Below are 24,079 nucleotides of genomic sequence, written 5' to 3'. Positions count from 1 at the left end.
GTTTTATTCAGTTGTGGTGTCCTTGTCTAGTTTTGGTATCAGAATAATGCTGGCCTTGTAAAATGAGTCTGGAAGTGTTCTATTTTTGGGGGAAGAGTTTGAGAATGATTGGTATTCTTTGAATGGTAGAATTCACTAGTGTCACTGTCCTGGCATTTTGCTCATTGGGAGGTTTTTGATTATCAATTCAATCTTCCTAGTAATTGTTCCACTTTTTTATTCTTTCATGATTCAGTCTTACAAGGTTGCATGTTTCTAGGAATTTATCCATTTCGTCTAGGTTTTTCAGGTTGTTTGCATGTAATTGTTCATTGTGGTCTCTTATGATCCTTTGTATTTCTGTGGTATCTGTTGTAATGTATTCTTTGATTTCTATTTTTATGTATTTGAGCCCTCTTTTTATTGTTGTTGAGTCTAGCTAACGGTTCTCTATTTTTTTTCGCAGAACCAGCTCTTAGTTTTATTGACCTTTACTGTTGTTTCTTTTGCCTTTATTTCACGTGTTTCTGGTTTGTTCTTTGTTATCCTTCATTGTCCTGAGTCTGGACTTGCCCCCACCCTGTCCCAGTTCCTTGAGATATGTTAAGCTGTTTGAGAGCTTTCTTTTTTTTCTTTTCTTTTCTTTTCTTTTCTTTTCTTTTCTTTTCTTTTCTTTTCTTTTCTTTTCTTTTCTTTTCCTTTCTTTTCTTTTCTTTTCTCTTTTTTAAAAATATATATAGGTATTTGTTGCTTTGAACTTTGCTGTTACAACTGCTTTTGCTGCATTGCATAAATCTTCGTATATTGTATTTTACATTTTCATTTGACTCAAGGTACTTTTTTAAAAAGTTTTTATTTAAATTCTAGTTAACATACACTGTAGTATTAATTTCAGGTGTACAATATAGGTCACCACTTCCATGCGTCACCTGATGCTCATCACAAGTGCCCTGCTTAATCCCCACCAATTTCACCCATCCTTCCACCACCTCCCCTCTGGTAATCATCAGTTTGTTCTCTATAATTAAGAGTCTGTTTCTTGGTTTGCCTCTCTCTCTTCTTTTTTTTCCTTTGCTCATTTGTTTCTTAAATTCCACATGAGTGAAATCATAAGCTGTTTGTCTTTCTCTGATTTATTTAGCTTAGCATAATATTCTCTAGCTCCACCCATGTCATTGCAAATGGCAAGATTTCTTTTTTTTTTTTCTTTTTTTTTTTATGGCTGAGTAATATTTCATTATATATTCCAGGAACTTCCATACTATTTTCCAGGGTGGCTGTCCGGGTTTCCATTCCCACCAACAGTGCAAGAGGGTTCCCCTTTCTTTTCATTCTTGCCAACACCTGTTGTTTCTTGTATTGTTGAGTTTAGCCATTCTGACAGGTGTGAAGTGATACTTCATTGTAGTTTTAATTTGCATTTCTCTGATGATCAGTCATGTTGAGCATCTTTTCATGTGTCTTTTGCCATCGGTATGTCTACTTTGGAAAAATGTGTATTCATGTCTTCTGCCTGTTTTTTAATTGGATTATTCGTTTTTGAGGGTTGTTTTTTTTTTTTTAATGTTTGAGAGAGAGTGCGAGACTGAGCATGAGCAGGGGAGGGGGCAGAGAGAGGGGGAGAGAGAAAATCCCAAGCAGGCTCTGTGCATTCAGTTCAGAGCCCAGCACGGGGCTCCATCCCAGGACCTGTGAGATTATAACCTGAGCTGAGATTAAGAGTCAGACAGTCAACTGACTGAGCCACCCAGTTGCCCCTTGAGTATTGAGGGTTTTTTTGTTTTTGTTTTTTTTTAGTTTATTTTGAGAGAGCACATGCATCTGGTTGAAGGGCAGAGAGAGAGAGAATCCCAAGCAGGCTCCGCACCACCAGTGCAGAGCCTGAAATGGGGCTCAGACCCTCAAACTGTGAGATCATGACCTGAGCTGAAACCAAGAGCTGGACATTTAACCAACCGAGCCACCCAGGTGTTCCAGATGTTGAGTTTTATAAGTTATATTTTGGATACTAACCCTTTATCAGGTACATCATTTGCAAATGTTTTCTCCCATTCAGTAGATTGCCTTTTAGTTTTATTGTTTTCTTTGCTGTGCAGAAGTTTTTGTTTTGATATAGTCACCAGAGTTGTCTTTGGCTTTTGTTTCCCTTCCTCAGACATATCTTAGAAAGAAGTTAACTGTGGCTGATGTCAAAGAAGTTACTGCTTGTGTTCTTTTCTAGGATTTTTGTCGTTTCAGGTCTCATGTTTAGGTTTTTTATCCATTTTGAATTCATTTTTGTGTATGGTGTCAGAAAGTGGTCTAGTTTCATTCTTCTGCCTGTTGCTGTCCACTTTTCCCACCACCGTTTGTTGAAGAGACTGTCTTATTCCCATTGGGTATTCGTTCTTGTTTTGTTGAAGACTAATTGTATAATTGGGGGTTCATTTCTGGGTTTTCTATTCTGTTACATGGATCTATGTGTCTGTTTTGTGTCAGTACCATACTGACTTGATGACTACAGCTTTGTAATACAGCTTGAAGTCGGAGTTGTGATGCCTCTAGCTTTGCTTTGCTTTTTGAACGTTGCTTTGGCAATTTGGGGTCTTTTGTGATTCCATACAAATTTTAGGGTGGGTTGTTCTAGCTCTGTGAAAAATGCTGGTGGTAATTTTGGTAGGGATTGCATTAAATGTGTAGATAGCTGTCTCATGGTATTTTTTTTTTTTTCCCCTTTTGAGTTCTTTGTTGACACATTACTTCACTATTTGTGAATTTGCTGTTTTTGTTCTTGCAGTTGGTTTCTAGTTTCATACAATTGTAGTTGGGAAAAGATGCTTAATATGGCTTTATTTCTTCTTATAACCATTTGGTAAATCTCATATTTATTAAAATTTGTTTTAGCTGAAGTTCCAAATGTATTGGCATTACGGTTATACTCTTTTATCATTTAATGTGTACGGATGGCTTAGTGATAAACCTCCCTTTTATTTTTTATTTTTTTTAAATAGACTTGAGCGTACAATGTAGTGGTTTTTAATACATACACACAGTTGTACACCATCATCATAAGCAATTTTAGAACATTAGTATTCATTCCCTATTATCCCCCAGCCCCTTCCCTCCTCATCAGTCCTAGGTAATTACAAATCTTTTTTGCCCCCTATAGATTTGTTTCTTCTGAAATCTTCATATAATGGAATCATACAATATGTGCTACTTTGTGACCGGCTTCTTTCACTGAGCATAATGCTAAGTTTCATCTGTATTGTAGTATGTGTCAGTTTTATATTTTTATTGCGAGAAAATAGTACACTGGGTGGATATATCATTTTATTCATTCATCAGTTGATGGACATTTGGGTGGTTTTTACTTTTTGGCCATCATGAATAATGCTGTCATGAACATTCATGTACAAGTTTTTGTCCAAATGTATATTTTCATCTCTCGGGCATTTTTCATTCTTACTACTGAGGAAGTATATCTTTTCCTGCTTTTTAAAAATAATTTGCATGGGGAGGTTTAGCAATTAATAGTGATTTTCCCAAAAAAACACTATATTTTGTTAATATCTGCTTTTATGTGCACTATTTCCTTTTACTTCTTTAGGGTTTATTTTGCTTTTCTTACTGCTTAACAGTGGTAGTTAGGTATTAATTCGCAACGTAATTTCCAACACAGGGATTTAAAACTATCATTTCATGTTCAAGTATTGCTCTACCTGAATCCCATAATTTTTGATAGGTAATATTTTCATTATTTCACATCATTTTCTAATTTCCATTGCAGTTTCTTCTTTGATCAGTGAGTTATTGAAAACTGTACTTCTTGGGCCTTGTGGGTGGCTCAGTCAGTTAAGCATCTGACCCTTGATTTCAGCTCAGGTCATGATTTCACAGTTTGTGAGATCGAGCCCTGCGTTGGGTTCTGTGCTGTCAGCGCAGAGCCTGCTTGCAATTCTGTTTCCTTCTCTCTCTACCCCTTCCCCACACACGTTCTCTCTCTTTCTCAAAATAAATAAATATTTTTAAAAAATATTTCTTAAATTCTAGTAATGAGAATTTTCTAAGTATCCATATTTTGTAATTGGTTTCTGGCTTTATCACATTTTCCTTAGATAACTTTTTTTTTTTTTTTAACGTTTATTTATTTTTGAGACAGAGAGAGACAGAGCATGAACGTGGGAGGGTCAGAGAGAGGGAGACACAGAATCTGAAATAGGCTCCATGCTCCGAGCTGTCAGCACAGAGCCCGACGTGGGGCTCGAACTCAGGGACCGCGAGATCATGACCCGAGCCGAAGTCGGCTGCCTAACCGACTGAGCCACCCAGGCGCCCCTAGATAACTTCTGTTGAATGATTTTAGTCTGAGTTTTCTAAAGCTTTTATGGTCATTGTGGTCATTTTTTGTAAATATGTAAGTGCTTGACAAGCATACATTCTGCAGCTCTTAGATTATGTGCACCTTGGTGAAGGTTGCTAGTTGTGTTGATCTGTATGAGTACAGATTTTTTTGTCCTTATTCTTTTAACTACTGAGAGAGATCTTTAAATCTCCCACTATGATAGTGACCTATGTCTATTTCTCCTAGTAATTCTATTTTACCTGTATATATAATTTGAGACTGTGTTATCAACTGCATACAAATTTAGTTCTTTTGCTCTGGTGAATTAAACATTTTATCATTTAAAAAAAATTTTTAACATTTATTTATTTTTGAGACAGAGAGAGACAGAGAGACAGAGCATGAACGGGGGAGGGGCAGAGAGAGAGGGAGACACAGAATCTGAAACAGGCTCCAGGCTCTGAGCCGTCAGCACAGAGCCCGACGCAGGGCTCGAACTCACTGACCGCGAGATCATGACCTGGCTGAAGTCGGACGCTTAACCGACCGAGCCACCCAGGCGCCCCTAGATAACTTCTGTTGAATGATTTTAGTCTGAGTTTTCTAAAGCTTTTATGGTCATTGTGGTCATTTTTTGTAAATATGTAAGTGCTTGACAAGCATACATTCTGCAGCTCTTAGATTATGTGCACCTTGGTGAAGGTTGCTAGTTGTGTTGATCTGTATGAGTACAGATTTTTTTGTCCTTATTCTTTTAACTACTGAGAGAGATCTTTAAATCTCCCACTATGATAGTGACCTATGTCTATTTCTCCTAGTAATTCTATTTTACCTGTATATATAATTTGAGACCGTGTTATCAACTGCATACAAATTTAGTTCTTTTGCTCTGGTGAATTAAACATTTTATCATTTAAAAAAAATTTTTTTTTTAACATTTATTTATTTTTGAGACAGAGAGAGACAGAGAGAGACAGAGCATGAACGGGGGAGGGGCAGAGAGAGAGGGAGACACAGAATCTGAAACAGGCTCCAGGCTCTGAGCCGTCAGCACAGAGCCCGACGCAGGGCTCGAACTCACCGACCGCGAGATCGTGACCTGAGCTGAAGTCGGACGCTTAACCGACTGAGCCACCCAGGCGCCCCAACATTTTATCATTTTTGAAGTGACTCTTTTAACTATAGGGATGCTTTTTCTTTGATGTTTGTTTGGTGTCTGAAACTAATTTAGCTGTTCCATCTTTATTGTGGCTCATGTTTGCATGATGTATTTTTCTTTCCTTTTCCTTTTAGTCTTTTTGTGTTATATTTTAGATGACTCTCTTGAAAACAACCTCTATTTGTAGGGATTTTTTTAAATCCAGTCTGATAATCTTTCTTTCTTTTTTTTTTTTTTTTTGAACATTTAATTGATTCACATTTAATATGATTACTGTTATTTTGAGATTACTTCCAGCATTTCTGAACATTCCAGTTTACCTGTTCTGTATTTCTTTTCTCTTCTGTTATTTTTGTATCAGTTTTTCCATTATTGGTTCAAATACCACATATTTATTTTAATTCTTTTTGTGATTACCCCAGCATGTACAGCATGTGTATTTGATTTATCAAAGTCTAGTGTTAAGTGATACTTTCAATTTCCTCTTGGTTGAAGCAAGAACATTAAAACTCCTTAGTTCCATTTAACCACCTCCTGACATACATGCTTTGTCCTGTAATTTCATTTTCTGTAATTTTTTTTTTTACAAAAGGCATACATATTTAATATACATAATGAGTTTGGAGTTAAGTTTCTATATGCATTTTAAACTCCACAAGACAGTATTTTATACAGTGTTCCATTAGATTTTAAACCCATTTCCTTAACACTTGCATGGTTCTTCATTCTTTTCTGCATCTCTGAGCTTCCAATTTGGATCAGTTTTCTTTTGCTTTGTGATTTCTGAGTGGGGTTTGCTGGAAGTGAACTTTGTTTTTATTTGAGAATATACTTCATTTCCGTTTCTTTAATGTTTATTTGTTTTGATGGGGGGCGGGTGGTGCAGAGAGAGAAAGAGCAAGAATCCCCACCAGCTCTGCACAGTCAGCACAGGGCCTGATGCAGGGCTGGAACCCACACACTGTGAGATCATGACTGGAGCCGAAATCAAGAGTTGAACACAACGGACTGAGCCACGTAGGAGCCCCTTCATTTCCATTTTTGGTGGATATTTTCTCTGCACTGGAATACTAGGTTGGCAGTTTTTCCTTCTGCTCCTTAGAGATTGTTTTATTAGCTTTGATTTATATTGTTGCAAACTAAGCTATCTTGGGGTGCCTGGGTGGCTCAGTTGGTTAAGCTCAGGTCATGATCTCACGGCTTATGAGTTTGAGCCCCGCGTTGGGCTATGTACTGACAGCTCGCAGCCTGGAGCCTGCTTCGGATTCTGTGTCCCTCTCTTGTTCTGCCCCTCCGCTGCTCGCATGCGCATGCGCTCTCTCTCTCTCTCTCTCTCTCTGAAAAATAAACATTAAAAAAAAAAAAACAAAACGAAAGAAAGTAATTCCCCCCACCCCACCCCACAGGACAGTTTTAAGTGTTTCTTTGTTGATTGCTAGGAATTCATCGAGAATCTTAAATTTGTGGTTTGACATTATTCATCATTATTGGAAAATTTTAGCTATATATTGCTTGCGCCCCATACTACCTCTTCTGGATTCCAGTTAACTGTGTTGTGTGGTGGACCTTCTACTGTATCTTCATGTTACCCTCTCTTCATTCTGAGCTTTTTTCCCACCAATCTATCCTTTGAGGTACTGTCTCCACTGTCTGATTTACTCTCTCACTGACTGTTAAACCTCTTTCTTGAATTCATAATTTTAGTTTTTGTATTTTTCAGTAACTTTTTGCTTCTTTTAAAAATCGATTATGTCACTATGGTTTTTTAGTTGATTACTGAGATTAAATTGTAATTTAAAATTTTGTTTGAAAAAAAAATTTTTCTGTTTGGTAATTCCAGTATCTATCTGGAGTTCCTGTGAATCTCTTTTTGTTGTTTGCTCTTCTATGGCTTTTGATCCTGCTTTCTTGTCTCCTCAAGTGCTCTGTTGTCTTTAATTGTATGCTGGGCATTGGATTTGAAGAGTTACTTGACAAATTATTTGTGACCAGGGATGATATCTTCCAGAAAGGATTTATTTTTGTGGCATCTGCTTGAGGGAATCCAGGATTACTTAGTCTAATCTCTGTCAAGATTTTTCTGGGCCAACCAGATGACTCAAAGCCAGAGTGCATTCAGTGTATGGACTGACTCATTTCTGGTTCACCCTTACTTCTAAGGTGCTGATCTTCAGGTTCCTAACCTGAAGCTGGGGGGAGGATTTTCCTTTTGTCCCTTAAAGCCTGTCAGGCTGTCCGATGCAGTTTAGCTTCTGGTTTCTTTTGGATTGTTGGGGTCACCTCTCTGAATTTTCTGGTCCTCTAATCCATCTGAAAGCACTATCCTGTTGGCTCTTCAGTCCTTTAAGATAGTCGTTTCTTACATTTTGTGCAGCTCTATTTATAGGTCTTCAGCAGGCAGGTTGGTTCAAATCCCCTAATGTGTTGTAACTGAGAGAGGAAGTCCTGTTGGCTCTTCATGGCAGAGTACGCTTTGGACGTGTTTCTCTAAGACTTCAGACTCAGCCGCTAGTTCTCTTTAAGTTTTGTTTTACGGAATTGTACTCACTTGGCTAGTTTTGTAGATTTGTGTTAAAAGTTTATATTCTGTGTCTATGCGTGTGTATAAATCTAAATAAAATTATAACAATGCTTAGCAGCATTTTAAGTCTCTTCAACCTTAGGCAGTTTCTAGATCCTGACAGTGGACAGATTTGTTGTATTTTAAGTTTCAGCTAAAAATAGTGTCTGGAGGGGGGCGCCTGGGTGACTCGGTAGGTGGAGTGGCCGACTTCGGCTCAGGTCACGGTCTCACGGTTCGTGAGTTTGAGCCCCACGTCGGGCGGTGAGCTGACAGCTCAGAGCCTGGAGCCTACTTCCGAGGCTGTGTCTCCCTCTCTCTCTGCCCCTCCCCTGCTCGCGCTCTGTCTTTCCTCTTTCTCTCTCTGAAAAATAAATAAACATTAAAAATATATATATTTGCTTTGAGAGAGAGACAGAGCGTGAGCAGAGGAGGGGCAGAGAGAGAGGGAGACACAGAATCGGAAGCAGGCTCCGGGCCCCGAGCTGTCAGCACGGAACCTGACATGGGGCTCAAACTCAGGGGCCTTTGAGGTGTGAGATCGTGACCTGAGCCAAAGTCGGCTGCTTAACCGACTGAGCCACCCAGGTGCCCCTCAAAATAAATATTAAAAAAAAAATAGTGTCTGGAGTTACTCTTGGAACATGAAATCCCTCTTAATGGCTATTGGGTTGCACAGTATCAGCTAATTTTTTCTGTCACGTAAAAGAAAGCTTTCCCAGCCGTGCTTGTACCATCGTTACATCTGTCTCAGTTGACCTGTTTGTAGGTATAAGACATATCTGTCCTTTTGAAATAGGAAACACGGATATATTTCTGCTGAGATTCCTCTTTGCTGTCCTGTGAGAGCTCTCAGACAGCCTTGGGAATGAATGTGGTTCTTTACAGGTGAGAACCATTTTCCTTCTTTGTGTAATTTCCACAGGAGCCTTGTGAGGTGCGATGGTTAGGCAGTTTTAAGCAAAAAAATAGGAAACAAAGCCTAAGGGAAGTTAAGTGACTTGTGGCCCCACACCTGGCTCATGGCATATGTTCTTTGTCTGGGACTACTTGGGCATTTTTTACCTCTTGTGACCAGTTAACACTTGCCTGTGCATACTCACTGATGTCCCAGTTTTGTCATGTTCTGCTTTCTTCTTCCTGTAAACTAAATGATACAGTGACTTCGTGACTCATGTCCTAAAGATTGGGACAATGGGGAGATTACTCCTTCATATCCCATCCTCAGTAACCCCCCCTCCCCCCCATTTCTAGTTCATGATTCCACTGGCTCTGGAATTTGCCAACTCCTCTGTCCTTTTGGAAAGCTTGCTTTGTCACTAGTCCTTTTTCATCCCCACGTGTACCATCAGTCTCTTTCCCCTGTCTTTAGACGTGCCTCCGTTTTTCCAGTTGCAAAAAAGATACCTCTTTTCTTTCCAACACATTTGCCATCCTTGTCATTCATGTGGCTAAACTCAAACCCTCTAACTCCCTTACTGGGTATCTTCTGTAAGGCTTCTTTTCCTTCTGTAATCACCCTTGATGAAGATCTTAGCCAAAATCTTGTTTGCTCTGATCATCTGAATCTTTGGGAGAACAAAAAACTTTTCTGCCTTGGACCCGTTTTGCAGGCAGTGCATCACCAGAAATATGGCGGTGCTTCTGCGTCTACATGGTGCTTACATTCCACATGCCGTGTCCTTGTTACGGTAACTTTGAACAGTTACGTAGGTCTGTGAAGGTCAAATGCCCTTGTTTACTGGGAGTAGTCAGTATGGTGTTCAGTTACTATGGATTTCAGGGTATGAGGATGTGGCCTCCTCACATTCAGTATTACTCCATTTTCTTTCAAGAACTAGTTACTTTTAATCCCTGAGGATTCTTTTCTCGGAAGTTCATTCATTAGGGCCCCTTCTTGTCCCACTGACAAACCTGTCGTGCTTTAAACTATTGCTAGAACTGCTACCGGTGCTGTTATCTCTTGAATATCCTCATCAGAGTATTGGCATTCTTTCTTTTTCTTTTTTAAATCCTGTATCTTTTCTCTTGTCTACTTTGGTTATTTTTCTTCAGTAAACTTGCTTTACCTCAACTGGGGTATGGAGTATGTTATTTTTTTACCAGCGCAAGTGGAAGCTTTAAAACAGGGCATGGGTGCCATAATCTTGCTTCATTGCTTATTGCAGAGCCTTGCATATAATAATTCAATAAGTGCTTAAATTAACATGTTTAATATTATAATCAATTATAAATGTTAATATTGATAATTATAATTACTAACAGGATTATTAAGTTGATACTTAAATATAATGGTGTTGGCTTTTTAAGGGTTTTATCTCAGGACTGCCTTAAGAACCCTTGCATTAGTTTTATATCTCTAGCTTCTTATTCTACAATCTCTTTACTAAATAATGAAAATGATCTTTTAAATATTAATTTGAGTTCATTGATGTTTTCTCCTTAAAGGACTCTGTAGTTAAGTGCTATTAGTTAAGTGCTCTTATTTTTACTTTTTTATTTGTGAACATTTCCAAATGTCTCTTTTGCTAAGAATTTATACCACGTCCGAGACATTGTTTTATTCCTAAATATGTCTATAAAACGACACGTTGTTCTGTATGACCGCAATGCAGTAGCATACACAACACACCTGATAAGGATGTCTTTTTTGTTTTTAACTACTTATTTTGAAAGAGAGAGCTTGCACCTGCATGCACTCCTGGGTGGGAGAGGGGCAGAGAGAGAGAGAGAGAGAGAGAGAGAGAGAGAGAGAGAGAGAGAATGAATCCCAAGCTGGCTTGCCTGTTAGTGCATAGCCTGACTCGGGGCTCTATCCCAGGAACTGTGAGAACAGGACCCGAGCTGACACCAAGTCAGATAGATGCTCAGCCGACTGAGCCAGCCAGGTGCCCCAATAATGATTTCTTAATAGCTCATACCATACTTAGTCCATGTTTAAGTTTCCCCAGTTCCCTAACAAGTGTTTTTGTATAGTTTGATTTGTCAGAGGGCTCAGGTGATAACCTCCTGATCCCTTCACGAAGCCCCACTTTTTACCTAATTCTTTTACCATCTACCGATTACCACTGCAAGGATTATTTAATTAAAATTTTCAAAAGTGAGGGGTGCGTGGCTGGTTGAGCTTGAGACTTTTGATCGTGGGGTCGTGAATTCGAGTTCCACATTGGGGCTAGAGTTTACTTTAAAAATAAAAAAAGTTACAAAATTGTGATTGTGCTAATTTGCTCGCTTCTGCCATTATTAGCTGAAATCTTTCTCTGTGGGAGAATTTTTCCCTCATTCACTAGGGCTCCTTGGTTAACCTGAAATATCTAGTCAGTTCTTGAGTTGTTAATATTGCCTGTTGGGGAACTGAAGACTGTTTTTTTCTCCTTTTTTAAAATGAAGTTTAATTAGTGTATAACATTATGTTAGTTTCAGGTGTATAACATTGATTCAGCAATTCTGTACGTTACTCTGTGCTCACCGCATGTATAGTCCCCATCTGTCACCAAAGAACATTATCACAATAGTACTGGTTCTATTCCCTGCATTACTTTTCATTTCAGTGATTTATTTGTTTTACAATTAGAAGATTGCACATCTTAATCCCCTTTGTTTCACCCATTTCCCCACCCACCTCCCTTGTGGCAACCAGCAGTTTGTTCTCTTTATTTAAGAGTGCTTTGTTTGTTTTGCTTTTTAGATTCCATATGTAAGTGAAATCCTATGGTATTTGTCTTTCTTGGATTTATTTCACTTAGTAAAATACCTTCTAGGTCCCCATCCATGTTGTCTCAAGTGGTAGGATACCTTTTTTTTTTTTTTTTTATGTTTGAGTAGTATTCCACACACACACACACATACATACATACGTACATACATACATACATACCATATCTTCTCCATTCATTCATCTCTGGATGGACACTTGGGTTGCTTCCATATCTTGGCTATTATAAATCATGCTGCAGTAAACATAAGGGTGCATATCTTTTTGGATTAGTGTTTTCAATTTTCTTTGGGTAAGTGCCTGGTAGTGGAATTACTGTATTGTATACTATTTTTAGTTTTAATTTTTGGGGGGAGACTCCATACCGTTTTCCACAGTGGCTATGCCTGTTTACATTTCCACCAACAGTTCATGAAGTTTCCCTTTTCTCCACATCCTTGCCAGCTTTTGTTATTTCTTGTCTGTATGTCTCTCTCTCTCTCTCTTTTTTTTTTTTTTTTTTTTTTTTTTTGAGAGCACCTGCGCTCTTTAGCAAGGGAGGGGCAGAGGGAGAGGGAGACTGAGAATCTTAACCAGGCTCCACATCAGCCCGGATCCTGATGTGGAGCTTGATCTCACCACCATGAGGTCATGACCTGACTGACCTGAAATCCAGAGTCAGATGCTTAACTGACTAATCCACCCAGGCACCCCTTGTCTTTTTGATAATAGCCTTTCTGGTAGGTGTGAAATGGTATCTCATTGTTATTTTGATTTGCATTTCCCTGATAATTGAGCATCTTTTCCTGTGTCTCTTGGCCATTTGTATCTCATCTTCGGAAAAATGTCCATTTAGGTCTTCTGCCCATTTTTTAATCGGATTATTTGTTTTGTTTTTTTTTAACATTTGTTTGTTTTTTGAGAGACAGAGCATGAGCGGGCGAGGGGCAGAGGGAGAGGGAGTTACAGATTCCGAAATAGGCTCCAGGCTCTGAGCTGTGAGCACAGAGCCCAATGTGGGGCTCAAACTCACGAACCGCGAAATCATGACCTGAGCCGAAGTCAGATGTTTGAGCCATCCAGGTGCCCCTCAGATGGTTTTTTTGGTGTTCAGTTTTAGTTCTTTATGTATTTTGGATATTAGCCCCTTATCAGTTAATATCATTTGCAGATAACTTTTTCCATTCAGTAGGTTGCCTTTTCATTTTGTTGATGCTTTTCTTTTTTGGCAAAAGCTTTTCATTTTGGTGTAGTCCCGGTAGTTTAATTTTGCTTTTGTTTCCCTTGTCTGAGAGACATATCTAGAAACATGTTGCTAAGGCTGATGCCAAAGAAATTACTGCCTATGTTTTCTTCTAGGGGTTTTATATTTTCAGGTCTCACACTTTGGTCTTTAATCCCTTTTGAATTTATTTTGGTGTATGGTGTAAGAAAGAGGTCCAGTGTCACTGTTTTACATGTAGCTGTCCAGTTTTCCCAGTACTGTTTAATTGAAGAGACTGTCCTTTCCCCATCGTATAGCCTCCCTTGTCTCCTTTCTCATACATTAATTGGCTTTTTAAGTGTGGATTTATTTCTGTGCTCTCTGTTTCTTTGATCTATGTGTCTCTTTTTGTACCAGTACTATACTGTTTTTTTTTTTTTTTTTTTTTTTAATGTTTATTTATTTTTGAGACAGAGCATGAACGGGGGAGAGTCAGAGAGAGAGGGAGACACAGAATCTGAAACAGGCTCCAGGCTCTGAGCTGTCAACACAGAGCCTGACGCGGGGCTCGAACCCACAGACCGCGAGATCATGACCTGAGCCGAAGTCGGCTGCTTAACCGACTGAGCCACCCAGGCGCCCCTATACTGTTTTGATTACTACATCTTTATAATATATCTTGAAATCTGGGATTGTAATACCTCCAGCTTTGTTCTTTCTCAAGATTGTTTTGGCTATTCAAGGTCTTTTGTGGTTCCATATAGATTTTAGTAGTATTCTAGTTTTGTGAAAAATGCTCTTGGTATTTTCATAGGGATTGCATTGAATGTGGAGAACCCTTTGGGTAGTATGGATATTTTAGCAATGCTAATTATTATAATCCATGAGCATGAAGTATCCTTCCATTTGTGTCATCTTGAGTTTCTTTCATCGGTGTTTTAGAGTGTTCAGAGTACAGATTTTTCACCTTCTTGGTTAGGTTTCTTCCTAGGTATTTTATTCTCCCTGATACAATTGTTAATGGAATTGTTTTCTTAATTTCTCTTTCTGCTACTTCATTATTAGTGTAGAGAAATGCAACAGATTTCTGTGTACTTTATAGACTGCAATTTATTAAGTTCGTTTATCAATTCTATTTTTTTTTTTTTTTTGGTGGAGTCTTTAGGGTTTTCTCTATATAGCACTATGTCATCTGCAAATCGTGAGTTTTACTTCTTCCCTACCAATTTGTTGCCTTTTTTTTTTTTTCCTTGTCTGGTTGCTCTGACTAGGGCTTCCAGTTCTATGTTGAGCAAAAGTGTTCAGTAAGGACATCCTTGTCTTATTTCTGATCTTAGAGGAAAAGCTCTCACTTTTTTTTTTACCACTCACTATGCTGTTGTGGGCTTTTCATATGTGGTCTTTATTATGTTGAGGTATGTTCTCTTTAAACCTACTTTGTTGGGAGTTTTATTGTGAATGGATGTTATACTCTGTCACATGCTTTTTTTTTTTTTTTTTTTTGTATCTCTTGACGTGATCATAAAGATTTTTATTCTTTCTCTTGATACTGTGATGTATCACATTAAATTGTGAATATTGTACCATCCTTGCATCCCTGGAATATGATTTTTTTTTTTTTTTAGTGTAATGTTGATCTTGGTTTGCTCATACTTTAAGGATTTTTGCATCTTTTTGCTCTTGAGAGAGGGTGCAGCTGAGTGAGGGGCAGAGATGTACTGGTGTTTTGTTCCAGATTTTTTCTTGTAATTGATTTCTGGTTTCATATTATTTTGGTCAGAAGAGATAGTTGATGTGTTTTCACTTTTCTTGAATTTACTAAGACTTGTTTTACGGCCTAATGTGATTTATTCTGGAAAAAGTTCCGTGTGCACTTGAAAAGACTGTGTATTTCATTGTTTTTGGATAGAATGTTCTGTATATCTGTTAGGTCCATCTGGTTTAATGTGTCATTTAAAGCCACTCTCCTTTTAATTTTCTGTCTGAATGATCTGTCCATTGATGTATGTGGGTATTAAACTCCCCTACTGTTATTGTATTACTGTTAGTTTCTACTTCTGTGTCTGTTAATAATTGGTTTACATATTTTGGTGTTTCTGTGTTGGGTGCATAGATATGTACAATTGTTATATCATCTTGTATTGTTCCCTTTATCTTTATGTAGTGTCTTTTTTTGTCTTTTGCTACAGTCTTTGTTTTAAAATCTGTTTTGTCTGGTATAAGTATTGCTACCCTGGCTCTTCTTTTCACTTCTATTTGTATGATAAATGCTTTTCCATTCTTTCACTTTTATTTTGCATGTGCCTTTAGTTCTGAAGTTAGTCTCTTGTAAGACCATATGTGGATGGTCTTGTTCTTTGCTTTATTTTTTAAACACGTTTTATTTATTTTTGAGAGAGAGAGAGAGAAAGAGAGAGAGGGAGAGAGCCAGAGAGACAATGAGTGGGGGGAGGGGCAGAGAGAGCCGGGGACAGAGGATCCAAAGGGAGCTCTGCACTGACAGCAGAGAGCCTGATGTGGAGCTTAAACTCATGAAATGTGAGATCATGGCCTGAGCTGAAGTCGGAGGTTCAGCTGACTAAGCCGCTCAGGTGCTTCTGGTCTTGTTTTTCTTTTTTTTTTTTATTCAAGTTACCCTATATCTTTTTTTTTTCTTTTGCCAGAATGCAGAACTTGATCATTCACTGTTTTCAACAACAAAAAAACCACAAGTGGATACACTTAGAAACATGGATAGCATCTCCCTCCCTGGCAGGCAGGTTGGGGAAGGTAGGCAGGAACGGTAGGCCTAGGGTATTCTTTGCCCAGCTGAAGTGGAACCCCGGGGAAAGGGTCAGGTTCCCTCCATGCAGGTGTGGACCCTGAGACTTTCTCATTCAGGGGGACCCAGGACAGCAGGTGACGTAGCAAGCTGAGCAGCCAGGGGGCCGGGCCTGGGGGAAGGTGGCTAGAGTAGTCCTTTGCTGACATCACCGGGGGAGCGTCATGGGCTGAGGGTTCTGCAGATAGGACATCACCGTGGCAGAGATGGACAGCATGGCTGCTCATCATCCGTGCCCTGTCCTCAGAGCTCTAGGCATTGGCCATGCCGATGAACGGGCAGAAGACGGTGACCCAGGCGTGCCACTGCACCTTGGGCACGAGGCTGCACGTGCTGAAGATAATGCCGAACAGGTTCATGTAGGCTGGCGTCAGGTCGTCCAAGGCCAGGTTACACTGGCTCTGTGGGGGCTTGTACCCCGGCACTTTGTTCAGCCCCTGTGGGTCCAGCATACTGTTAGTAGATACCCACCCTGTATCTTTTTATTGGAGCTTTAGTCCATTTACATTTAAAGTAATTATTGATCGGAATGTATTGTTTCATCTGTATCTAAGACTATTTCTTATTTCACTGAGGCTTATGATCAAATACTTTTTTTTCTGTATTTTTGAATGATGTGTGATTTTGTGAGTTGGGTTATGGGAAGGGCCTCCCAGTCTTCAGTGAGCATTTTGAATTCTATTGAGAAGATAGAGCAGGTGACAAAAAGCCATATACCCCCTTTGCTGTTGGGCTTTGCAGTGTGGGTGTGGTGCTCCTTTGGGGGTTTGGAAATTTAAAAAATGCCTTTACTTTACCAGAGAGTAAATTAGATTCAGTATGGAGTCATTTAAATTTTAAGACCTCTGGCTCTTAAAGAGCCTGAAACTCATTACATTTTAATGACTAGTATAAATGGGGAGCTGCAGGGACCCCCGATAGTTTGCCGGGGATGCAAGTAAAGTTCCTGTTGCTTGCTTTTTAAAAAAATTTTAAATTTTTTAAATTTAAGGTTATTTGTTTTGAGTGAGTGAGTGAGAGAGGGAGAAGGAGAGAGAGTGAGAGAGAGAGAGAGAGAGAGAGAGAGAGAGAGAATCCCAAGCAGACTCCTCGCTGTCAGCACAGGGCCTGATGCAGGGCTCGAAATCATGAACTGTGAGATCATGACCTGAGTTGTAACCAAGAGCCAGCCGCTTAAGTGCCTGAGCTCCCCAGGCGTCCCCCAGCCTCGCTAGCTTTCTGTGAAGACGGAAACCTCAGAGGAGCTGTGGCTGTCCTCCCTGCTGTTGCTGGCTCTCCCTTAGGCACTAGACGTGACTTAGTGGGAAGAGAGGCAGGGTGGCTGATGCAGTCAGGTGAACTTTCTGTTGGTATTGATTGAATGTAAACGTATTCCCTGAAATTTCAGGCAGTAAAGGAGTACAAACACTGCTTTCTGTTTCGTGACCTTTGATTTATCTCCTATCGTTTGCTCAGGCTGTCTTTAAACATTTTATAATTGAAACCTCTTTGGTCTTCAGTTTTTTCAGGGTAGTGTCTGCAGCCTTTTCTCAAGCGTTTCACCGTGAATTGTTGTGTGTCAAACTGGACAAGGCATCTTAGTTGAAGTTTCAGCAATCGAAAAATGAGAGGTAAGGAGTGTATATATATCTTCATTTCGGTAGTTACTAGGGCCAAAAACCGTTCCGAAATCTAATCTGTACTGCTGTTAACATGTATTTACCCCATGCCCTCCCTCTCACCCCTTTGGGCATGGAAGAGCAAGGATGGAAAAATAAAAGATGGCTGGGAAACTTGATGTGTTTGGATTTGGGCCCTAAATCAGGCCCCTGAGAAGGTCTTTATACGTGTAATTTGTTACTAGAAAGCTCATCAGCAAAGGGAAGGGTAACAGCATATGGTTTTGAACTAAAGGGGCAAATCCCACCCAGGTCCCAGACCCTCGGTGACTGTGGCTGGGGCCGGTGGAGTTTCAAAGACCTGCCCTGCGGAGTAATTGAGTGTGCTGTGTGCACATGCCCATCTTCCACCTGCCTAGCTTTTGTGGTAATTGTTCTTTTCGGTCCATGCTCAATAACAGAGTTGTGGAGGTGATAAATCTCGTATAATGAACATGTACGGGTATAATTTTTTATATGGTTTTGTAGTTCTTTGAGCCACTGGTAGATCCGTTTCAAGAAAGACTGAATAATAATATCAGCTTTGATTTCCACCTAGTTTTTCCACATGACAGAAACTTTGCCACTCTTACAAAACATCTCTTTCCTAGTATAATAACATGTGTGGCGGTGTGTGTGAATTAAACGCCGGCCAAGATGTTGTGAGGCCAGTTGTGTGATTTTAGCTTTTTAGCAAGTTTTTAAAATCCCTGCAGCTTTCAGTCATCTTATATAAAACAAGGACATTATACTGAGGCTGGATTCAGGGTTTCTCACCTTTGGCACTATTGACGTTTGAGGCCAGGTAATTTGTTGTCGGGAGCTGTCTGTGGCCTGTAGGATGGTGAGCAGTATCCTTGGCTTTTGCCTACAAAATGCCAGAAGCGTCCCTCCCCAGTATGACAACTTAAATTGTCTCTGCACATTTCCAAATGTGCCTTTTGGGGCAGAAGCATCCCCAGTTGGGAACCACTGGGTTCCGCAACATCTAGAGTTCCTTCCAACTTTATATTTCTATTGTTTTTATTTCAAAAAAATCCTATTCTTTGCAACCTAGTTTAAATGTCATCTCTTCCATGAAGCTTTTTCCTTGTCTTACCTTGTTTCTTTATATGACTTAACCCCTCTCCTATAACTGTCACTGTGTTTCTTTGAGGGCATCGGTCTTTTGTACCTCTAACCTGACTGCTCAGATCTTGTTAAATGAATGAACAATGGATTCGGGAGGATCATCAGGTTTGACATTGTTAAAGAAATGATTATAAACGATATTTTTGTTCATCTTTCATACCCTTCCAGTATGAAGTTCCCACAGTTTGTGATCTTGAATTTCTGGGTTTAGGGAACGGGTTACTTTTTTTTTTTTTTTTAATGTTTGTTTATTTTTGAGAGAGAGAGAGAGAGATAGCACGAGTGGGGGAGGGGCAGAAAGTGCAAAGGAATCACAGAATCTGAAACAGGTTCCAGGCTTCGAGCTGTCAGCACAGAGCCTGACTCAGGGCTCACACTCGGGAAGGGCTAGATCATGACCTGAGCCGAATTCGGACACTCAACCGACTTACCACCCAGGCGCTCCAGGAAACTGATTACTTTTTTTAATCTTTTTTTTTTTAATGTTTATTTATTGATTTTGAGAGAGAGTGTGTGCGTGCTCTTGCAGGGAAGGGGCTGGGGGTGGGAGGGGGAGAGAGAAAGAGAAAGAGAATGCATCCCGAGCAGGCTCGCCTCTGTCAACACAGGGCCAAGAAGGGGCTCAATCCCATGAACCCGAGCTGAGATCAAGAGTCGGACGTGTAACCGACTGAGCCGCCCGGGCTCACCTTTTAAAAATCTTTTTAGGAGGCAGGAACTCTCCAGTAGTACGTGAGGGAGCCACACAGAACCCATTGAGGCTGCATTTGAGAAAGACAAAGTCACAGAAATTAGTAACATCAAGAGTTGTTTCAGCTTTCATATGCACACGTGTCTCAACTCCACGCCGAGTTGCTGCCATCTCTTCTCTCTCTCCCTCTCTGCTCTACCCCGCTGGTGTGTGCATGTTCTCTCAGAATAAACCTTTAAAACATTAAGAAAATCGTCATCTGTTGAGATAAAAGTAAAATAGAAAGGTAGTAAATGTTTGTTGTTTTTTTACGTAGCCTAGAATACCTCACCATGTTCTAAGTATTTCTCATAACAACCCACAGTGGGGGTGGGGGGGGAGGAAAACAACACAACACATTTTAATCATGATCTAATAATACATACCTACACCTCATACAAGACTTTTGAATCCAGATTTACCATTACTATGTATCAAGCACTCTGCTATTTTGTGACTTTTTTTTTCTTTCATACTTACCATCACCCAATAAATGTATTATGTGTTTCACTAATAGGCCACAACCTACCTTTTGAAAAAGTGTGCCAAGTAATCTGTTTAAGTTATAAAATGTGGAGATGATCTGCCACTGGCATGTGTTACTAGTCACTTGTCCTGTCTCTCTTTTTAAATAATGTTATTTGAGACTAAAGACCTTGGAGGGAGGGCCGGCAGGCCGAGAGAGCGGCCCCTGGCTCTGGTCCTGAGCCCAAGCCCGTGGGACGGGAGGCGGCCCAGCTGCGGCCTCTGTCTCCGCTCCAGCCCCACCAGCATGGCTGGTGGGACCCTGCGGGCTAAGACCTGGAGCTGGGCCAAGGATGACCTCACGAAGGTGATGGTGACCGTGGAGAAAGTCTAGAGATGGGAGGAGTGCTGGGTCAACTGTAGGCCACACTTCCCTTTGTATCTTCAAGTTGGGTGCCAGTCGTGGATCTCCAGGAGGGGGAGCGACAGAGGGCAGGTGGTGGGGACAGAGAGATTCCGAGCCCTGGAGTGGGGGGGTAGGGGCGCTAGTCCCTTAGGGTGGCCCCCTCATCCTGCTGGGTCTCAGTGATGAAAACAGTAACCACAGTTTCCATTCGGAGACCTCCCTGCAAAAGGGCACTGAGTCCAGCCCATGGGACACCCACCAGCCCAGCCTCCCCGTGGCTCCTGCCCCACCACTTGAAGCGGCCCCAGAGCATGCTCAGCCCCCATGGCTGTGCCAAGAGACAGATCCTGGGGGCCTAACTGCAGGCGGCACCATGCACTCCCATTGCTGACCAAGGAGGATCCTGTTCGAGAATTGCTAGAGGCTGATCACTGCCCCCCCCAGCTTACCCTGTTCCAGAATTGCTAGAGGCTGAACAACCCCCCCCCCCCCCCACCCCGCCAGCTTACCCTGTCTTTGAGTCAGTGCCACCTGTTCCCCAGGGCAGCCCTGGGTGACACAGACACTCACAGGGCATCCCCTACCCCAAGCACATCTGCCCAAATGCCCCCAAGCCCTGAGAAGCTGGCCTGTCCTATCGACCAGGAGCCCTTTGGCTTTTTACAAATAAAGACCTCTTTGTTTAAAAAACCGAAAACAAAAAATTTAAAACACCTCAACCAGAGCAAATTAGATTTCCAATTAATTTAAAATCCTGTATTTAATCATTTACACTAAGTATTTAGTGTGCATAAGGCACTGTAACTAAAAGAGCATGTTTGATTTTTCTTCAGATTTACAGTGCTGAACCCTAGAGGACGATGAAAAGTTAACACACATTATTTCAGGTGCAAATAGGGGTGATGCACACTGAACTTGTTGGGCATTTAGGAAGGGGAGAGAGCTATGGTGATTAAGGTTGAGAAAGTTCACGTGAATGTGGGGTGGATTTTGTGTTCTATCAGGTTTGAAAAAGCCATTACATATGGAAGAAGCAGCATTCATGTAGGTGCCTGGGATTTCTGCTCCTACCTGAAGTTCATTTTTGGGGTAATGTTTAAGATAAAGGAATTGAGAAATTAAAAAACAAGAAAAATGTGGTTACATTAATTTTTTTTTTTTTTTTTTTTTTGAGAGAGCACGAGTGGGTGAGGGGCAGAGAGAGAGGGAGACACAGAATCCGAGGCAGGCTTCAGGCTCTGAGCTGTCAGCACAGAGCCCGACATGGGGCTCGAACCCACGAACCATGAGATCATGACCTGAGCTGAAGTCGGATACTTAACCCACTGAGCCACTCAGGTGCCCCAGAAGAATATGGTTAAGTACTAAAAATATACAGTATAAACAGGGTGTGTTATTTTAGCTCTCCTGTGGTCATAAAATGAGGTTCAGTCAGGAGATTAAGTAGAGACTTGTATCCATGATACCTCTTATAGAACCCAGTGTTTACCCCCAAATGGTAAAGTTAACATTGGATTATCAGGTTTACTGGGATGAAGATACAGTAGTCCCCCTTTTATCCACAGGGAACATGTTCCAAGTCCCCCAATGGATGCTTGAAACCATGGATAGTACCGAACTCTATGTAAATTACGGTTTTTTCTCTACATATCTATGATAAAGTTTATGAAGTAGACACAGGAAGAGATTAGCTATAATAAATGAGAACATTTATGACAGTGTACCATAATAAAAGTAATGTGAATGTGGCATCTTAAAATATTTGATTGTATTCATCCCTATTTTTGTGATGATGTGAGATGATAAAATGCCTACGTGATGAGCTACGGTGAGATGAAAGGCGTAGACGTTGTGACATAGTGTTAGGCTGCTGTTGACCTTCTCATGGTAAGTTGGAAGGTGAATCATCTGCTTCTGGACTGCAGTTGACCATGGGTAACGGAAACCGCAGGAAATGAAACCATGTGTGAGAGGGGACTACTGTAGTTTCTGAATGCTGGGGAGAGAGAATGCTCATCTGTCAAAAGAAGCCTGTAAGGTTATTCTTCTTTGTATAAATTGCCCTTTGGGGAACAGAAATAGTTTGTATTATAATCCACGTTAAAAAAAAATTGTTTAAAGTTTATTTGTGGTGAGGGAGAGAGAGCAGAGGAAGGTGGGGAGGGAGGGAGAGAGAATTTGAAGCAGGCTCTGCACTGTCAGCTCAGAGCCTGACCCGGGACTCAAACTCAAAAACCGTGAGATCGTGACCTGAGCTGAGATCAAGAGTTGGACGCTCAACCGACTGAGCCACTCAGGCGCCCCTGTAGTCCACATATTTTATGAAGGTATTTACTATTTTGACCATACAGTTTAAAGTTTCATACATAGCTTGTGAGGTCTGGGCTTCCTCCTATCTTCTGTGATGAATGGGGGGTCAGGATGGTAAGTCACAGCCAGGCGTGCTACAAAAGCCTTAAGAAAACAAGTGGTGGATTATTGTTTTCCTGAACTGCTGCTCTCTTGGAATAACGTAGAATTAATGTGGGAGAGATTTGTGACCTGACAAAAAGGACAGTGATTCAGCCTGTGAGGATACTTGGGAGAGAACCACCTGGCTTCAGAGTGTGGTCTGGCATCCCGTCTGCTGTCACCTTAAGGCCCCAGAAGTCTGTGGGGTTCTGTCGTTTTTCCATACTGAGTTGGGAAGTCAGCACAAGGATAACTATCTCCTCGTTTCGTCACCTTTACAGACTACTGAAAAGAAGGTGCTTTTCGAGCTGGAGATGTGAATAAGACTGCCGTGCCAGAGCTTATAAATCATCTTCAGGTAAATTTTGTTTAAGTAGATTTTTGGTTTTGTACAGTTTTAATTTTACAGAAAAACGGAGACGGTAATACACAGAGTTCCTGTCTACTCAGCACCCGGTTTCTTCTAATTAATGAATAGATTACATTAGCAACGGTACACCTATTACAGTTAATTAACCAATATTGAAACATTGTTATTAACTCCACAGTTGATTCAGATTTCTCTGGTTTTTATCTAATGTGTTTTTTCTGTTTTAGGGTCCCCCCCCCCCCCCGGGACACCACATCACGTGTGGTCACCATGTCTCCTTAGGCTCCCCTTGCTGTGACAGTTTCTCAGACTTTCACTGTTTTGATGACCTTGTCAGTTTTGAAGAGAACCGATCAGGTATTTTGTAGAATATCTTTTAGTCAGGATTTGTCTCCTGTTCTTCTCATTATTTAGATTGGTGTTGTGGGTTTGGGGGAGGAAGACCACAGAGGTAAAGTGCCATTCTTCTATTCTTAGCACATCAGGAGTGTCTGCTTCAACATGATTTGTCAGTGTTCATGTTCACTTTGGTCACCTGGCTAAGGTTTATGTCAGGGTTCTCCACTGTAGTGTTACTTTTCTTTCTTTTTTTTAAATTCTTTCCCGCACTGTGTTGTTTGGAACGAAGTCACCATGTGGTCCCCACTTGAGTGGGAAGTTATGGTCCATCTCCTGAGGGTGTTCTACATAAATTATCGGGAAGTCTTCTGCATGGAAGATTGTCCCCTCTCCCCCATTTAGTTGTTCATTTAGTCACTTATTTATATCAGTATGGGTTCATGGATAATTATTTTATACTTTGGATCATAATCCATTACTACTTTATTTTGTTTAACTTTTTCTAGCTTTGGCCATTGATGAACTCTTTTGGATGGTCCCTGTGTCACTTTAACATGCCTCCACGGTGATGGGGGGGAGGGGTTGTGTCTTTTGAGCACTTCATAAGTTTCTACCATTATAACATACTCCGGGCTTATCCTGTGTATCTCCCTTCCAGTCGTAGAATCAGCCATTTCTCCACAAAGCCCTGGTTCCTTTTATTAGAGAATGCTATTAGAAATCGAAATCTGATGGGGCGCCTGGGTGGCTCAGTTGGTTGAGTGACTGACTTCAGCTCAGGTCATGATCTCATGGTGTGTGAGTTCGAG

The 24,079-nt window shown here is 40.7% G+C and overlaps 1 protein-coding gene and 2 pseudogenes across 8 annotated transcripts in view; 2 read left to right on the top strand and 1 right to left on the bottom strand.

Moving 5' to 3' along the window:
- TAB3 (TGF-beta activated kinase 1 (MAP3K7) binding protein 3) overlaps window positions 1-24,079 on the top strand; it is a 90,417-nt gene that overhangs the window by 14,027 nt on the left and 52,311 nt on the right. For 6 of the 8 annotated variants that reach the window (XR_006711132.1, XR_006711131.1, XM_045472884.1 and 3 more), the window contains exons 2-4: window positions 17,241-17,351; window positions 22,843-22,919; window positions 23,159-23,288. The gene's annotated coding sequence lies outside the window, so the exon portion shown is untranslated. Of the gene's footprint in view, window positions 1-8,887; window positions 8,911-17,240; window positions 17,352-22,842; window positions 22,920-23,158; window positions 23,289-24,079 lie in introns of those variants that run through there. The other 2 variants (XM_045472882.1, XM_045472880.1) reach the window with 2 other exon arrangements.
- LOC123594336 lies at window positions 15,890-16,223 on the bottom strand (annotated as a pseudogene).
- Window positions 19,190-21,310, top strand: LOC123595316 (annotated as a pseudogene).

This window comes from Leopardus geoffroyi, chromosome X (genome assembly GCF_018350155.1).
Source record: "Leopardus geoffroyi isolate Oge1 chromosome X, O.geoffroyi_Oge1_pat1.0, whole genome shotgun sequence".
Taxonomy (NCBI): Eukaryota; Metazoa; Chordata; class Mammalia; order Carnivora; family Felidae; genus Leopardus; species Leopardus geoffroyi.
This window is presented reverse-complemented; position numbering and strand designations above follow the sequence as displayed.